The sequence below is a fragment of the Suncus etruscus genome, chromosome 3 (genome assembly GCF_024139225.1).
Source record: "Suncus etruscus isolate mSunEtr1 chromosome 3, mSunEtr1.pri.cur, whole genome shotgun sequence".
In the NCBI taxonomy this organism is placed as follows: domain Eukaryota; kingdom Metazoa; phylum Chordata; class Mammalia; order Eulipotyphla; family Soricidae; genus Suncus; species Suncus etruscus.
The window spans coordinates 56,479,039-56,498,816 of record NC_064850.1 but is presented as its reverse complement, the minus strand read 5'-3'; the positions used below and the strand labels follow the sequence as shown (position 1 = coordinate 56,498,816).

Sequence of the window (19,778 nt, the reverse complement as noted above, 5' to 3'; positions counted from 1 at the left end):
TGCAGGACAAAATAAAAAAAATCCATAGATTAAAATTTTCCTGTAATTTCATGTTGTTTGTCCATTGAATTTATCATGAAATTAGCTCATGAAAGCAGGCAAAGGAACTCAGCTATACCTGATCTAAATACATCTATGGTTTATGGAACTGTCATTTTTATTCATTGATGGGAAAATTTTCTGTATATCTTTAAGACCTGAAGCAAATGGCTTTGCTTTAGAAAAAAATGAGTGAACAAAAACCTCTGATAATAATATTTATGTATGAGACTCCAAATATAGGCATTCCTGTTATTTTATTTTAAATAATCTCTTATTTTTAACAAACAGTTGATCTCAAAGAAATTTCAGTTGAAATAATTAGCCTGTACTATTAATAGGAATGTGGGGAAGAAAAGAGTGAAAAAGTCAGCAAGTAGCATCGAATCAAAGCCACTTGTATGCAATAGCTTTAGCTCATTTACGGGCTGCCACACATTCAATGCATCTTTTCAGTAAAGAGGACTTTTTTTTTCCTAGAAGAAAAGTGGCCATCACACTTTGGGATTTAGAGGTTGAAAAACTGACCTTGCAATTTCAAATCCTTCCTCTAAAATGGTATCTTGGTAATAGCAATTTACGCAGGTGTTACCTCTGACAAATGTTACAAGCACATGCCAGATGTGGTAAATTTTTAACCCTGTGAAAGACAGGTCCTTGAGAATATACAATTATTGTTAGGAAAAAAATTCTGAAAGGAACCACCATTCTGCAGATCTATAAATAAGCAATGCTCAGCTTTAATCCTGTAGAAATGAGAAGCTATTTAATAATACATTTAAAAATACCCTATTTTATAATCAATACAGCGACCATGATTATTTAGTTATACTAAGACTAATAGCTATCGATAACTGAAATGTAAAATAGATGTGAAATAAATCCTTAAAATACAAAGAATGTCAAAAATTAGATATTAAGAAATAAATTTTATTAGAAAATTGAGCTAAATATTTTTTTTACTATTTAGTTGGCACTTTTTTTTGACTTAAAAGGTAAAAACAATAAGCAATAGAAGGCATTCATTGTGCTTTCTATCTGCCCTTTTCCAGAGTTGGCTTTAGGGAATTAGATTCGAAAACAGTTCATCCTTGCACAGGGGCCATGCTAATCTTTTCTGTATTGTTCCAATTTTAGTATATGTGCTGCCAAAGCGAGCACTCGAAAACAGTTCATAACAAAAGTGCCCTACTCAGAGATTCTTTGAATATATAATTACATATTTTATTTAAAATCCGTTGTTTTTTTTTTTGGTTTTTTTTTTTTGGTTTTTGGGCCACACCCTGTGACGCTCAGGGGTTACTCCTGGCTATGTGCTCAGAAGTTGCTCCTGGCTTCTTGGGGGACCATATGGGGCGCCGGGAGATTGAACCGCGGTCCGTCCTAGGCTAGCGCAGGCAAGGCAGGCACCTTACCTCCAGCGCCACCGCCCGGCCCCTTAAAATCCGTTTTAAAGAAAACTTTTTATTGTGTATTATCACATTCATTGCATATCAGTTATGTGTGTATAACAGACAAATTTTTGATTTAGAGAAATGAATTTATTTTCCTCCTAACTTTTACGAATATTTCTGATAAAAAATTTTTATCTGTTATTGAGGAATGATGATTGTGTTTTAACCACAGATAGATATCAACTTGCCACTTTTAATGACCACTTACTAAAGCCATACTTCATATGTAAATAACACACTAAATTGTACATCAGTTATATATTTAATAATAATTATAATGCTTAAAATTTGGATGATTATGATTTATGTATCCAATATTTTTGCTTTGTGTGTTTTAATTTTAAAATCATTTTTATATTTCTGAGTCCAACAGTTTAATTACTAGGTATGATAGCATAATTTTTCTTTAATAAACAGTTACCAGTATTTATAATAAATGCCTACATATTTGTAAATTGTAAGTTAGCATTTTCTCTTTTTTTCTTAATTGTGAAATTTAATAATATCATTAGAACATCATTTATTTGGTGTTTTGTTCATTTGGGGGCTACACATAGTAGTTCTCAACTCTTACGCTTGACTGTACTCAGGGATCAGAGTTGGGTTTAGGGGACTATTCGCAGTTCTGAAGAGTGAACTGGAGTTGACAGCATGCAAGGGAAGCACCTTAATCCATTTACTGTTTCTTTTGTCCATTAGCACCTAATTTAAATTTGCAAAATGTTCTAAAATTATTCCATTGATATAGTTAACTGCTTACTTCTTTGGCATGATGTAGTCTCTGGTCATAATTTTACAGAGAGACAAACATAGTAGTTGTCATATATGCCTACAGCCACATCCATAACTCATTCTGTTCTCTATAGAGATGCAAACTAAGCTGTGAAAAACCATGGATTCAACAACAATTGAACTGAAAGTTGGCAGTCTGGGGAGGAGAGAGTGAGACAAGTACCTGCCCTGCTGAAGTTATGTCTGCTGTATTTATCATCTAGAATTGCCACCATGCCAGTGGCCCCAGCTTCACCTTTCCTCTATACTCTCTACAGAGAAGCCAATCTGACCAAAACTCCAGGTATGCTTGTATTTGGAATGACATCTCCAGGAACATTTTGGGATTGTTGATGTCACACCCCCATCTCACCACCCTCTCATACTTCTGAAATCCTACAGCATTTTCTTTTTTTTTTCATGTTACGTTTTTTTAGCATTTTCAATTGATTACTACTAGTCTTCAAAATTAAGTAGATATATCAGGTAGTCATAGATTGTGAATTCAAAATATTAATAGTAGAATAAACTATAAATCACTTTCTTGACATATAAAATGGAAGGGATAAGTCTAATTTTAAAAATTATGAAGTTAGAGAAAGAATTGCTAGTTGGTGTATTTCTTTGCATTTATCATCTACTGTGCTTCCTTTGAAATACTTGTGAAATGTTTACATAGCATGAACTACCCAAAATATTAATTTTTTCCTATGAGCACCTAAAGATTTCTACTCTCAAAGTACTGAAGTCCTTTTCTGATATAATGCAGTTTTAGGTCTATTATAATACCACAGAAACATTTTAATTGAGACTTTTTCAGGATAATACATAAAAAATCTTCCCTATGCCATAAATATCAAAGATTAATTTCTAATTCATGAGTTTCTTTTTCCAAATAAGGCTATTTGTAATCCCTTTTTTATACTATACATACATAACTATTTTATATCAGAATAAAGTCTTTCTCTTTTATATGTAAAAATAAATATCAATTACAGTCTTGTTGAATAAATCATGTTGATAGTGGATATTTTTAATGTTTTAAACTAACTTTCATTGAAGCATCATGATTTCTAAGAGTACTGTATTAACAGTTCTAGGCATATAATTTTTATATTAGATCCACCATTTATGGTCAAGTAAATGTACCCTTAATTCATCCTCTGTTCCAAGCTTCCTTCTCATTGATCCCCACTTCATCAACCACTTGACAGACTTAGTTCATAGTCAGATACTTGGGGTTTATTTCTCTTTCTCATTACCTATTTTTCTTATCTTATTTCTTTAATTTAATTTAAAATTTAATTTAGTTTCTCATAGCATTAACAGTATTCTGTAGCTGCCTACCCTCTATCATTAGAGTGTCAGAATCTCAGATTATAAACACACATTTAGTTAAATAAGAACATGAGATATGATTTTGATTACATACAAATGGTAAGACTATATTATAAAATTAATTTAAATTGCAAGATACATTAAATATTAGTAAAAATACTAGTATCAATGGGATCATGCCCCACATCAAAGAAAACATAAAATAAAAAATTTAGGGCTGGAGCAGTGGAGAGCATTTGCCTTGCACACTCTAACCTAGGACGGACCACAGCTCCATCCCTCAGGATCCCAAGCCAGAGCAGTTTCTGAGTGCATAGCCAGGAATAACCCCTGAGCATCACTGGGTGTGGCCAAAAAAAACAAACAAATCAAAAACCCCCATAAAAAATTTAAAAATTGTGTAAAAGTGATGATATATTAAAAATATGATGAACTCAAGTAAAGTTATTCAACTTCTTTGATAATTAAAAGTATTTTGAATAAAACTAATCATTTGTATGTTAAAAATAGCAGAAATGCCAGAATTTAAGAGCTGAGTTTGATTTTGATGAGTGTAAAAATAATATGATCAATATTGCTAGGACTAATCCAATAAGTAAAGTGATCATTATAGATGAATTATAGTTCATTATATCTATACTATGTGAATTTTTAATAAAATTAGGAAAATTGTTTTGTGGCCACACCTAGCAGTGTGTGACTTTATTCTTAGATCAGTGCCTAAGGATCACTCCTGGATGCTTTAGTAGACAATCTTAAATACAAGGGATTAAACCTGGTTGACCCCTTTCAAGAAAACTACTCTATGTGCTGTTCTATCACTTGCGCCCTTGTACTATTTGTTTAAGGTATTATTTTGACTAGCCAAGCAACTGCTAGTAAATTACCATTTTAGAGCCTTACCTCAAGCTCTCAGTTTTTTTTTATTTTTTTGGTTTTTGGGCCACACCCGTCGTTGCTCAGGGGTTACTCCTGGCTGTCTGCTCAGAAATAGCTCCTGGCAGGCACGGGGGACCATATGGGACACCGGGATTTGAACCAACCATCTTTGGTCCTGGATTGGCTGCTTGCAAGGCAAACGCCACTATGCTATCTCTCCGGGTCCTCAAGCTCTCAGTTTAATCATTACAATTATACTCTTAGAAAATTTGAATCTAAAAGCTTGTACATAAAAGGATGACTATAAAAAATATAAAGAAATTATTAAGCAACTATTAGAACAATCATATATAGTTGCTCGTTTTATATGTTTAATAAGAGTACTTCACATATAGAATATTATCCTCTTAAAAAATCCACTGAGAATCTTGTTACTATATTGTAATGTGATTTGGAATGGTGTTTATTTTGTTATATTTCTCTGAATTGCACAATTTTCTTTGTGCTATGATAATTCACTTGTGCAATCACAAAATTTACTTTCAATTACCAAAATATTGAGAAATAGTTTACCGGACTTACAGGTATGATAGTTCCTATCATATTTCAGTCAGAACCCCTACATAAAGTGCCATGAATTAATATGAATTATGTAGTATCTCCTTAGAAAAAGTAATAAAAGATAACGCTTGTTAGAAAGATCCAATATTTGAAATAGAAGAGCTCAATTAGAAGTGTAAAGACAACTTTAATCAGAAAATAAAGTTGAAAGTATATCAGTATCCAGGAACAACCTTTATACAATCTTAAAAGAATGAAAATTTTATACAGTTATTCAAAAACTAGAAAGATCTTAGTAAATTGTTTAAAGTGAAGGGGATCAACTATATTTTTGGTATCTAAATACAAACAAATCTAAATAAATTAAATGATCATTGGAATAAAAATATACATGTATATACACATATGTATGTAAAACTTGAAGATGTTATTTTCCTCTAACTTAGCTCATACAGTAACAATAGAGATATCTAATTTAGAATATAATTGTTGGGGCCTGAGAGATAGCATGGTGGTAGGGCATTTGCTTTGCATGCAGTAGGTCAGTGGGTCGAGTCCCAGCATCTCATATGGTCCCCTGAGCCTGCCAGGAGCGATTTCTGAGCATAGAGCCAAGAGTAACCCCTGAGCGCTGCAGGTGTGACCCAAAAACTAAAAAAAAAAAAAAAGAATATAATTGTTTTACCCTGGTGTAATATTTCAGATTTGTTTCCTTCTTTTTGGTATATGATATATATTATATATCATAATAATAATATCCACAACTTAAACCTCACTCATAGCACAATTTTGTTTTGTTTTGGGGCCACACCTGGAGATCCTCAGGGCTTCTACCTTGGTATACATTTGAGGATCACTCCTGGCAGGGCTTAGAGGACCATATGGGATTCCAGTAATGAAATTTCAGTTGGCTGCATAAAAAGCAAGTGTCCTGCCTGATCTACTACCTCCCTGGTCCTATATCATAATTTTTTTTATCTTATAATATTTTTATTTAAGCATCATGATTACAAACATGTTTGTAGTTGGAATTCAGTTATAAAAAAGAACAACCCTCTTCACCAGTGCAACTTTCTCACCACCAATGCCCTCATCTCCCTCCTTCCCCACCCCCTGTCTATATTCATTTTATTTTTCTCACGCACTACCCATTTTCATGGTAGTTGTTAGTGTAGTTATTTTTTTTAACTGAACTCACCATTTTTTGTAGTAGGCTTCATATCGTGGGCCGGTCCTTCCAACCCTCATCTCCATTTTCTCTGGGTATTATTACAATACTATCTTTTATTTTTCTTAGATCCCACAGATGAGTGAGATTACTCTGTATCTATCTCTCTCCCTCTGACTCATTTCACACAGAATATTAGTTTCCATGTCTATCCATGTATAGGAAAATTTCATGACTTCATTTTTCTGACAGCTGCATAGTATTCCATTGTGTATATGTATCACAGTTTCTTTAGCCACTTATCTGTTGTTGGGCATCTGGTTTGTTTTCAGATTCTGGCATTTGATTATTTCTCATAATATTGCAATGTGCAAATTTCCTTTAAAATTGAGCTTTTTATGTTTTCAGAAGTAAATATTCAGGAGTATAACTTTGCTTTATATGAAATTTTATAATTAATTTTTTGAAGTCTATTTCCTACCGGTTCATATGCTGTTGACCATATATCTTTTTCCTGAGGAAGAATCTGGTCTCTTATCACCATTTTGATGGCATTGTTTGCTTATTCTTTTAGTATTGAATACTGTTTCTTAGATGCTAGCCCTTTGTCTTAAGATACAAATATTTTCTCCCAATTATTAGGAAGTCATTTATTTCAGTCTTATTTCTTTTACAGTATAGAGACTTTGTGATCTAATGTAGCCCCTTTGTTTGTTTGTTTTCTTTTCTTTGCCAATTAGAATTTTATTGGCCATTTGATATTAAGGTATTGCACTTATAAAGTGTTCATAATAAATTTTTCTCTTAAAATTTTTGGAAAACCTTAATTAGAAGAGTATATAGAACTTGGAGTTTTGATAAATTCATCGGTAAAATAGTCTGATCCTGGAATTTTGCATTCTGAGAGGTGGTTCTTATGGTTTATTTCTTCATATTTTCTATTTTTTCCTAATATAACCTTAAAGTATTATATATCTCTCAGATTAGTTACTAAAATTTCTTAATGATTGTTCAGTACTTTTTTTTACTAATGTTCATTATAATCTATAATTTCTGTGATATATTTTGAAATTAGTCTGTTACATACTTGCATTTTCTATTCTCTATGTAAATTTAGTTATTTAAATTTTATTTTTGAAGAACTTTTGTATCATCTTTTATATAAATACATTTATTCCTGTTGTTATTTTTCCACTAACTTGGTTTTGTTGGATTTTTTTTCCCTACTTCTTTAAATAAAAAGTTTGATTGTGATTTTTTTTTTCTGAGGCTGGATAATACTGCTAACTCTTGCACCTCATTGGTTCTGCTAATTGACTCTTTTTATTTTAATGTTCTTTTATATGAATTTCTCTTTTTTACTCAATGATTCAATAGTGTGGTAGAAATGTTTATAGCTTCCACCTTTGTGAATGTTTTCAACTTCTATTTGCTTCTATTTTCATGTCAGAATCTTATCAGTGTATATAAACAGGTGTTCTCTGCCTGTTTTATATGATGTGATTGTTCCTTATTCTTAGAGCCTATCATGAGTCTGAAATCTGAGTACAGTAGTTGGAATCTATATAAGTAATGATAGCAGAAAATTTGGGAAGAAGTTTATAGTCATGAGAAGTTTATCTTTTACCCTCTGTTCTGTGTCTCTTTTGTCTCTATTCTGTGTTTTGTACCTTACCTCTATCTAATTTGGTTTCATTTGGGCTGCAGACATGTTCTCTATGCCATTTGTCATTTTCCCTTGCCAGAGTTTGAATTGGAACTGCATCCTTGCCATTTCTCTTCTTTGTTAATGCTACTTATCCTGTTTCTGGCACCTCTACAAAGCTCAGTGCACCTATATCTGTCACATGTGTATAAGTCATGCTGCCATCATTGTGTGATAGAAAAGAAGCCAGTGTTAGTCTTTTAGGAAGAAATTCAATATAAAGAAATAGAGAAAAAGCCTTATAATATCATAAGGCTAATACCACTCAAACGTTGTTAGAATTTTGACAAGACTATGGGTATGTGGAAACACTTTTACTTTCCTTTACTTGCTTGTTGAACTGTATGATTTTGCAATTTTAAAATTAATTTGGCATGATGATATGAAACTGTGTATCCTTCAATCTAGCAGCATAATTTTATTACAATAGAGCTTTGACACACATAAACACACTTCCTATAATATTAAATAAACTAGAAATATATCTGCAAACAAGAGATCTTGTTTTAATATATTCACAGATAGGAATATCTTGCATAAGCAAAACAGAATTAATCACTATTGTATGTTGCATGAACAAATCTTAAAGCATAATGTTGAATGTCAAAGTCAACTGAATGAAAATGAAATATATTATGAAACTTCTGATAGTATTCTCTTTCAAAGTAAACAAGACTCAACTATTGTGTTTTCCAAAGGTTAAACAAATAATAAACATGAATTTAAGCAGAATGACAACATCAGAATAAGAAATCACTTCACAGAGAAGTACATAGAAATGTTCATAGACAGATGCAAATATTACAAGTGTTTTGTAATGTTCAAGTTGAGATAATGAATTTTATGTCAAAATATTTAAACATGTATACTCTCTAATATTAAACTTTGAGCTTAATTCAAAAATATATTACACAGACCTATGTATTTTTATTGAGTTTTTATAAATTTGGGGTCATACCCAGCAGTGCTCAATGCTTACTCCCAGCTCTGTCCTCATGAATAATTTCTGGTGGGCTCCAGGAACCATATGAGGTGCTAGAGATCCAACCCAAAACAACTGCATGCAAGAAAAGGTCTTTTACTGCTGTGCTATCTGTCTTCCTATATTGCTTTTTTAATACATGCATGTATTTATTACTTAATATTTTAAATTAAAACTTTGTGGTCATAAATGCATTTTAGATAAGTATATAATACATATTAAGGGCTAGTTATCATCAATAAATATTTCTATCAGTAATTATTAGTACATACAAATATTTAAAATGCTTTGCATTATTGTACAACATGAGTGGTATTTTTCCTTTTACTTTGTTTAAATACAATTATTTAAATAGTTGCTTATATTACATCTGTCTCTGGCATTTTATATCTAACACCAATTCCATCATCAGTGTAAAATTTCCTTCACCATTGTCCACAGACTCCCACTGATTGGCAGGCATGAAATAATTTACTTGATATTGTTTGTTTGCAATGAAGTGGAATGAAATTATCACCAAAACTGCAACAAACAAAAATGTGTAAAAATTGGGGCTGGAGAGATAGCATGGAGGTAGGGCATTTGCCTTGCACACAGAAGGAAGGTGGTTCGAATCCTGGCATCCCATATAGTCCTCTGAGCCTGCCAGGAGTGATTTCTGAGTATAGAGCCAGGAGTAACTCCTGAGCGCTGCTGGGTGTGACCCAAAAAACAGAAAAAGAAAAAGAATAAAAGAAGATGTGTGAAGATTATTACATATTGCAATTGGATCATTAAGTCACTTTAAAAATAACTAAGCTTTCTGTTGCTAGTTAATTATTCTGTTATTGGTTTCATTAAGACTCGGTAGCTTCTGTGCCACTTTGACGTCTAATTTGGTGTGTTCCTATTGGGGTGTCGCTATTGAAAAATTGAAGATGGTAAGTGTCCAGGAATCTCAAATTATGTTTCTGTCATGGCAGTGGCTATGAGGCATGGCTGCCAGGGATTATGGAAGTACAGAAGGGTGGGCGAGTCTTCCCACATTCACTTTGACAGAACTCTGGATATCTCAATCCAATTATCAGTATACCTGGAGTTTTGGTCACTTAGGCATCTCTGCAGAGATTAGTAGTAATGCAGAGACAGTAATGCAGACTAGACATTGGCATGGCAGAAATTGTAGGTTGTGATGCAATAACCAAGACTAGATAGGGGTACTTAGCCTATTCTTTTCAATTCATGATTGTTCCTGACACAATTGACTTCTTTTTTGGAGAACAAAAAGAGTATATGGAGCTGGCTGATATGCAAAGAGCCTTAAAATATCATTTAAACAGTCTTAGAATTTTCACAAGGCTTTGGGTACATATTTTGGGTCTAATTAACAAGTTAATAGTCACCAAACTATAACAATGCTAAGAAAAATGTCTCTTAGAAATCCATTAAAAACTTCCCCTACAATTATTATTGTATTCAGTTTTTATAATACAAATGGAGATTACATTTACAAAAATAAATATTAGGGAGAAATAGGATTAGAAAGAGAGGCAGGGAGCATATTTAGCCATGAGGTGATGGCAGCTAACTTATGTCAGTTCACCAGCTATCAAGTGTTTGATAGTTGAACACATTTACCATTTCTTGAAGTGACAGGCACATAACTTTGTGCATAAAAGGGTGCATATGGCTGTATCTGTCTTACTATGAAAACAACATAAAATTACCTCTCACCAGTTTTAGTACACTACATACCAAGTAACAGTGACTTAAATATGGGCATTAATTCTGTACATCACCAAAGCTGAAGTTTACAATAAATTTAAAATGAAAAATGTCAACTGAGACCCATTTTGTCTTTTATTGGTATTCTTGCCTTTTCTGGAGCACTTTCAGCTATAATAACAGTAAATCTAGAATCTTCAATATTGTTAAGCAGAATACAGTTTATTTAGGAAAAATATCATTCGGAGAAAGCAGTCTGTTGTGAAATTTTGTTTCCAATATCTATGTTTTTATAAATTGTTATGTTCCTAATTTTACTAATTTTCATAACAGGTAGATCTACATAAAGTAAAATTTGTTTTTTTTTATAGTTAACATATTCTAGTGCTATTTAGGACAAATGGCATTTTTGTACAAATCACATTCAGTATTCATTATATATTCAGATTAAGTCACATATGTAATTCTTAAAAATATAGTTACTGATGTTGGTAAACTAAACTGAAAGTAATAACATAAGGATCATGAAACAAAAACATGAATATAAAATGTTACATGTGATAGCATTGAAGAAAGGAGAAAGTTAATGCACACAAGATATCAGACAAACTGGTGGCAAGAGTACTATTTCCCTAGGAAATTAATTAATGAGCAAATAATTTTGATTATATTGTAGAGAATATTCACAATCCTATTTAATGGGGAATGGGGCAAAGATAAAGGGGAGAGAATCATAGGCAAAGCTACATTTATTCCACAATGAAAACCATTTCTTCCTTAAAAGAATATCCCTATAGTTAATAGAACAGACAATATATAGTATATTTTTAAATGTTAGGACAGTTTTGTGAAGCTACCATTAAAGGCACAATTTGAAAAGGTCAGCAGAGTAAATGATGAGTTAAGGTAGCTTCCTGATGATGGATTGTGTGAGCAATCAGTCTAGGCTCTAATGGCAGCTAATAGCAGACCAACACAATGACAGTTTAAGTTGTCAGAACCATGCAGAAAAAGCAGATGTTTTGTTGGTTTTATAATTCCAGCCCATTATACGTTTGGTACAACTATATAGCTAATGGCTGTTTATTCATGTACTTGCTCTGACATCCAAACAGGGCAGTTTTTGCTTATACTGCAAAGCACATAGACAGAATGAAGAAAAATAGCCTGACTTGAACTGCCTATTCTTGAACCAGAATATTTTGCTCTTGGATTTAGTATAACTTCTAAAAGAAGTACATGTTGGCAATATTCACAATTAAATATTGGCTGTTTTTTAGATTTGGGCCTGAAGGTCTTCCATATTTTTGTTATCTAAACTAAATCATTACTTGGAGTAGTTTTGACATCATATATATATATGACATATAATATATAAACATATATATATTTTTGGCCATACCTGGTATTGCTCAGGAGCTACTTCTGGCTATGTGCTCAGAAATTGCTCCTGGCTCAGGACCATATGGGATGCCAGGGGATTGAACCACAGTCCTTCCTAGACTAGCATGTGCAAGGCAAATGCCCTACCACTTGCACCACCGCTCCAGCCCCTGGTTGAATAGGCTTTTATCTTTGTTTTTAATATAGCATTTTTATTATTGAGCTTAATTTTAACAATGACAAATTCCTCAAATTTGTACATTTTAAATATTTCTTTAGTGCTATGCAAATTTTAAATATATTTGTATAACCATAGAAGCAGGTATCAGTTGAAACAATTCTCTTCAATTAAAAACATTAAGCTTCTAAATTAATAGGTGCTTGATATTTTTCACCAGCTTTTTTTTGCATCTGTTCTTTTGTTTTTTTTTACAATAGCCTTAAAAAAAAAACCTTCAACAGTGCAACATTCCCATCATCAATGTCCCAAGTGTCCCTTCTCCCCATCACATCTGCCTGTGCTCTAGACAGGCTTTCTACTTCCCTCATTCAGTCACATTTTGTTATGATGGTTCTCAGTGTAATTATTTCTCTAACTGCACCCATCACTCTCTGTGCTGAGCTTCAAGTCATGAAGCTCTATTTTGCCTCTGAGGATCATTGTACAAATGTCTTTTATTTTTCTCAAAACCAGTAGATGAGTGAGAACATTCTGTGTCTATCTCTCTCCCTCTGATTTATTTCACTCAGCATAATAAATTCCAAATATTTCTATGTATAGAAAAATTTAATGACTTCATTTCTTCTGACAGCTGCATAATATTCCATTGTATATATGTACAACAGTTTCTTTAGTCCATCTATTGAGGGGCATGTAGGCTGTTTCCAGAGTCTGGCTATTGTAAACAGCACTGCAATGAATATAGGTGTGAGGAAGGGATTTTTGTATTGAATTTTTGTGTTCCTAGAATATATTTGCATATGCTGCATATATGCATACATTTGCACAGATATTTGCATATATATTGCATTTGTTCTTGAATTACTTTGTATGTTAAGATACTATATATAAGATATGGGTATTGTTAAATTTATTTTGCTAATATTAGTGCATTTAAATTTAAATAATTGTACCAATTTATAATATGGTATAATCTTTATCATCTATGGTTTTAATGTTGTCATAGTTTTTAAATGATATAAGAAGCATTTCTTCTTATAAGAATCATTCAGTGGAAATCTCTACAAATTTTGCACTATTCCTGAAATAAGCATTTGATGGAATTCACCATTTAAATGATCTAACCTTTGACTTTTCTTTTTAGAAATGATTTTTAATAGAAACTTTAGACAGTGTAATTTACATTTTCTATATTTCAAAACTATATTTGGTTCTTGATAGAACTGATTTTATTAACCCAACTCCTCAACATTGGCATGAATTTGATATAAATATTTATGATAGTTTCAATGTTTGTAGAATTCATATAAATGTCTATTCTTGGGGCTGGAGAGATAGTGTGGAGGTAGGGCATTTGCCTTGCATACAGAAGGACAGTGGTTCGAATCCTGCATTTCATATGGTTCCACGAGCCTGCCAGCAGCAATTTCTGAGTGTAGACCCAGGAGTAACCCCTGAGCGCTTCCGGGTGTGACTCCAAAACAAAAAACAAACAAAAAAAAGAAATGTCTATTTCTTATTTTTTATTCTATCTATAATATAATACAATACAATATAGTATAATATCACATCATGTCATATCATATCATATAATTAATTTATCTGGAGACCATGGGGAACTGAACTTTGAGCCCCTTGCCTATTTAATTTTTTCCCCAGCTCTATTTCACTCAACCATGTTATCTAAGTGCTTAGAATTATTTTAATTTTTTTATCCCCCAATTCACAATACAGACCAGGCAAAGGGCCTGGGTTGAGGTGTATATGGGGTACATTTACTGTACCTCCTCTTTCTATACAGTCAGTGTAAAGAACACAGCCTGTGGTAAGAATTGAGATGTCTTTTTTTTTTTATTTTTTTTTTTTTTTGGTCATGGGAATGTTGCACTGTTGAATTCTTTTAATTTTATGGAGGCATTATCATTTACAATACTGTCAATGATAGTTTTAGGCTACACTATTTAAGTATCAAGTTTGCTACCAAACACCTACTTCCCTCCAATTTTAACTTGCCCATTCCAATTTTTGTTTGGGGGCCACACTTAGCAGTGCTCAGTCATGATTCCTAGTTCTGCACTCAGGAGAGTTGAATCAGAGCAGGGCTCAGAGTAACATAGGTCAGATATAGAATCTAGGTTGATTGCATTCTAGGCAAACTCCATATCTACTGTTCTTTCACTCGGGCCCCACATGCTTGTAAATTTGATCAAACTGTGTGTTTTTGAAATGATGCAATCTGAGATGTATGAATAAAAATATTAAAATTCTAGTGCTTACAAAGTGCTGTTAAATTTTTAACCAATGTGTTAAAATTGTTCGTGGAATTATTATTTCCTTTATTCTTTAATTTGATCAGATAAGAACCTGTTATTTTCCATTGTTTTGCTTAACTGCTTACAGCCTTTTATTGTTGTCTTTATAGTCCTTTAATGTATACTCTAGAAACTATAATTTAAATATGAACCTGAAATTTTTATTTTAAATTTGTGAGATTTTGCTAGTCTGTGTTTTTCAGTTCTTTAATTTTTAGTGTAAGATTTTAATTTATTAAATTTATTTATTTTATATTATTAATTTATGATATTACATGTGGGTTGCAAATGTATTCTGCAACTTTAAAATCTTTAGAAATTTACTAAGACATATTTATAAAATAAATATATCCAAGATATATTCTAGCATCTATTTTGAGATATATAGTCCTAGAGATGTACTTTTGGATCACATTTAACTGTGTTCAGGATTTACTCCCAATTCCACATTCACAGATCATGGTGCAAAAGATCAAAACTAAGTCAACCTCATGTAAGGCAAGTTCCTAACACATTGTACTATCTTTTTTCCCCTATTAGTATTTTTGATAATTTTTTTCTCAATTTCTCATTATACAGATTTTTTGAGGTCTATTTTTGTGGTATACCTTCTTTTGAAGGTTGAATTGTTCAGTTTCCATCTAATATATTTAATCAATATATATTTGAGTAGACTGTTTGGTTGCTCTAATTCTTCCACTCCATTCCCCATAAGTCTAAGTGCCCTCTTCAATCTTATCACCTTTTTGGTTTTGAGTATTCAATACATTTTTCCCTCTTGGCAGCTGAGAGAAGGATGTGTTACTAATTTCCATTGGAAGTTAAGAGATGCTGGAGTTGTGTCTTATCAAGCTAATGTCCACATAGTTGAGTTATTGAGCTTAATACTAATGAGGGCAACTGGGACCCAGCCCTCACCATAGATTCCTAGATTATACAGAAAATGTCTGAGTTTTGTCTTCCCCAAAGCAACAACACGGGTTTACTTACATTGATGAAGAAGCCTTGAGCACAAATTTAATGGGAGAATGATTGTGTACTAGCAAATGTTGCTTTCTGGGTAAGTGGCTCTCGGTGAAAATTTCATATTTTTTTCTCTTTTTTTTTGATGTTAGTAAAGTTTAGAGATATATAATGTATTGGGTACAGTTTTTAATAATAATTACATCATCAAGAATTATAACCATACATGAAAGAGATAGTATAATATTTGAAGCTTTTGCCTTGAAGGTGGCCAACCATTGATTGATCTCCAGTACACTGTAGTTCTCCAACAATACCGAGTGATTTCCCAGGCATAATCAGGTGAGGACTAAATCTTCTCAAAATAATTATTATGATTATCAAAAGATTTAACTCCATATATTATGCTCAAAATTAAAATATTTTAATGCCAATAATCAGCATCATTATATATTTTCTCTACATTATTTTATGAACTTGAATCTTTACCTTAGTTTTGACTACAAAATCATTCCTTACCATTTGAAGTGTGTTTTTCATAATTTTTTTAAATTGAGTTTCTGGATATTGTTTACTTTGAACTTTTTTTTTAAATCATCTTAAAATTTGAACTTACTAGTACCAGGAGTCTATGACTACAGTATTTTATTTTAGTATATTGAAGATAATCTATATTTTCTTTTCATTTCTGTGATAGAGAATCTATTATTACATGAATTAAAGATAACTTGAAGATACTGTGTTTTTCTACTACCTGATTTAAATATTCCTCTTTGTTGTAGGACAATTTGACTATGATTTAGGTGGAAGTTTTGATAGATTTTGTAGTTTGTATTCATCCCACTAAGGATAATTTAAGTTTATGAGAGTTATATTTCAATAGATTTCAAAACATTTTTCAAAATTGTCTTTTAAAATATTGCCTTGCCTAATTTTCTTACTCTAACAGGGCATGCAAGTAAAAAGATCTTTGAAAACTGACAATAATGTATCCTATTATTTAATAATCTTCAAAACTCATATAATCAGATTGGTTGGTAATGTTTCATTTATGCTGTTTGCCTTTTCATAATTGTAGCATTGGCAAAGTTGGACTTTATGTAGTTTCCCTTACTGTATTGATTAATTATTATCTTTTATGTTAAGCAAAAGACCAATTCAAGTATTAAGTTTGTTCACTTTTTCCATTTTTTCTTCTATTTGATTGTCTTTGTTTATGTGGCCTTTTGATATTTTGTAATTGTTTAATCCAAATTTCCTTTTTAGACACAAGACAATAGTAGGGAATATTTTTCAATTTTCAAGAGATTCCACTAGTTTTATAAAAGCAGACATATTATCAATAATATTTATAAACTTGACATGCTTATATGATAAGCAGGAAGATAAATACCCAGTAGATTTAAGCTAACTTTGTACAAAAAATGAGACACTTTCAATGCTTCATTATCACATTGGTCCACAGTCATCATCCATTTTTATTCCAATTTGCAGATTCCAGTACAGAAACACCAACACAACATGAGTTAAATAAAGTTGTACCCGACATAAATTTCTCGGTCATCATTTTTCATGAAGATTGGCATCTCTTTAAAAATCACCTGCGTCTTTGCAGCTTAATAGAAAAGACTTGATGACAAAGAGGCATTTATTTGGTATATACTTGCAATCTATGGGCTGTCAGTGTGAGGTCTCAACATGCAGTTTAACACAAGAAATCATATGGAGTCACAAGAGAAAATGTATTTCGGCCAGGGATTGTTGAGCATCTTCTTGAATCTTACTGAACCAGCCAAGCTTCTTTGTGCTGCTTTCCCTGCCACTTTTATTTGCCAGAGTGTAACATTAATCACCTAAGTGTCAGGGTTCATGCAATTAAAGATACTTGTACTCATTAGCTCAGAAAGGTGAAAGTAAAAAAGTAAAAAGTGATTTTACAGGTGTATACAACAGTCAGTTCTTAAACCAAAAACCAAAGGCAAATATATTAATGTCCATGTTAAATAAAGTTCATCTAATTTTCTTCCTCCCTACATATTTTTAAAGATTTCAGTCTCATAATAAATTTATCAATATCCTCAAATCAAGAAGATTCTAATCATTAAAGTTGAGAGCAAATTTCCCCTTAATAGATACCCATTTTTGGAGAAATTTTTATTTTTATTTTTACTACAGTGGATTAAAAATCTTTCACAGTAATATTTTAGGTACATAGTGACATTGAATCAGGGGTATTCCCACCACCAATGTTGTTCTCCCTCCACCCCTGTTCCAACATGCATCCCATATCCCCCTTCTTTGCCCCCTGGGCTGCTTGTATAAGTGGTCCCCTCTGTGTCTAGCTTCTTGTAGATTGGGTATCAATTCTGTTGTCATTGGCTTTGGATTTGGTGTTAAAATCTGATCATTTTTTATTTCTACTTGATGTTCATATGACACTTTGGTCTTGGTACCCTCCCTTATTTCTCCTTCAATTTGTGAGGTAGAACAAGGTGGTTCAAGTTATGTGGTTCTGTTAGAAGGAAAGAAAAAACAGGGGAGGGGGCAAAAAATTAAACTAGCAATAAATGAGAGGAGTTGTTCTAGAGTATATAAATATCAATTTAAGAGAAGAAAGGGGAAAAGGAAGAAAAACATAACAAAAATACAAAAAGGAAAAATAAACAAAAACTAACCTGAAAAGCACCACAGCAATAAGCTCCACAGCAATAAAGACAACAACCAAACAATAACCATGGTCTTGAGATAAAAACAAGGCAAAGCTCAAAACAAACAACAACATCAAAAAACAAACAATAACAAAAATTAATTAGTGATTTTTTTTTTTGCATAGACAAAGTAAATATTGCGGAAATTAGAAAGGGAGTTCCCTTGGCCTAAGAGATACCGGGTTTTTCCACCTGTGAAATATATTGTCATGGGAATAAACTCAGGCTCCATACATACCCTTACTCTCTCCCCTACGTCCTTTTGTGATGTCTGGAAACTTTCCACTCAGTAGTGGATGATAAAATCAAGCCTCTGTAACTAGAGATCGATGGAGCATAGGGTGGAGTCTGACTTTATGGTTCTAGAAGTTCTGTTCCATCACTGTTGTTTAAATCAGTCTTTTGTAGTTGGTGGTCTTGGTTTTCATACTGATCCTAGGGTGAAGCCTAGGATAGAGTTTTCATTATATTTTCAGAAGTTCTGCTCAGTTGCAGTTATCTCAGTCAGGCCTCTGGAATTAGAGATCTTTGTTGTTGTACAGGTCGTAGGCCAAAGCCTAGACTAGGTTTTTTTTTTTTTTTTTTGGTCCCAGGATAGGTTCTGCCCAGTCATGGTTGTCACAGTCAGTCTTCTGAAGTTAGGGATCTTGGCTTTTGCACAGATTAAAGGATGATGTGTCTTCTGTTTTCATCTTATCGTTAGGTAGTGAAATAAGACAACCTGTTCTTAAACCAAGATGTTGCCATTTCCTCCTTGTCAGGATGTCTTATCAAAAGTGGAGCTTGTTGGTGTCAGAGCAGTATTAAGAATGTCCCAGAGGGAGTTTGGTTCCTGAAGCTGTTGCAGAGAACTGTGTCGGTTCTATGTCTGAGATCTAGGGTTCAAGGTTATATGATTGATTGCTGTCTAGTCACATGGAATCTAAGTTGGGACCACATGACATATGTTCAAGGAGGGAGGTGCCCCCATACTGTAAAATGTATGAGTTCTTATCCCTAGTTGATAAGAGCTTGTTTATATACAAAAAATTTCTCTCTTTGCAGTGCGCCTGTGCAGAAAGATGGTGCTATATTTTAAAGAATTTTTTTTCTATTAAGAAAAAAAATTGAGTTTTGCTATTGAGTTGGTCTGCCAGTTAGTCCTACTTGAAGATATGGGCTTTAACTTTGTACCAATGACTAGAAATTCTGACCTCTTTATTTGTTTTCATGCCCTTTTTTGTGATTGTTTATTTAGCACTGTGGTTACAGAAATGTTCATAGTTGAGTTTTCAACTTATATTTCACTTATATGTACATCGCCCTTCAGCACTGCAGTTTCTGTACCACCAATGGCCCCCACTTACCTCCCAACTAAATTTCTGCCTCTTTCTGGGGCAGGCTTTTTTGCTTCTCTTTGTCATCTTTCTCTCTCTCCCCCCACTTCTCACACACACATTAAGGTTTTCACCATTGTTAAAGAGAAGGTGTCATGCATGTCACTTAATCCCCTTTCAGCTCACAGTCCTTGTTCAGAGTGATCAGTTCTAATTATCATTGACATAATAGACCCTTCTCTATTTTTTATATATATTTTAAACACCTTGATTACATACATAAATGTGTTTGGGTTTTAGTCATGTAAAGAACA

At 32.7% G+C, this 19,778-nt stretch overlaps 2 non-coding genes across 2 annotated transcripts; both read right to left on the bottom strand.

The window, feature by feature from the left end:
* Window positions 1-1,093: 1,093 nt before the first annotated feature.
* On the bottom strand, window positions 1,094-1,200 carry LOC126004829 (U6 spliceosomal RNA). Its single transcript, XR_007494075.1, has one exon. It is a non-coding gene; the product is annotated as a U6 spliceosomal RNA (small nuclear RNA).
* Window positions 1,201-13,874: 12,674 nt separating this feature from the next.
* Window positions 13,875-14,007, bottom strand: LOC126005097 (small nucleolar RNA SNORA51). The gene has a single exon (XR_007494275.1). It is a non-coding gene; the product is annotated as a small nucleolar RNA SNORA51 (small nucleolar RNA).
* Between the last annotated feature and the right edge of the window lie 5,771 nt (window positions 14,008-19,778).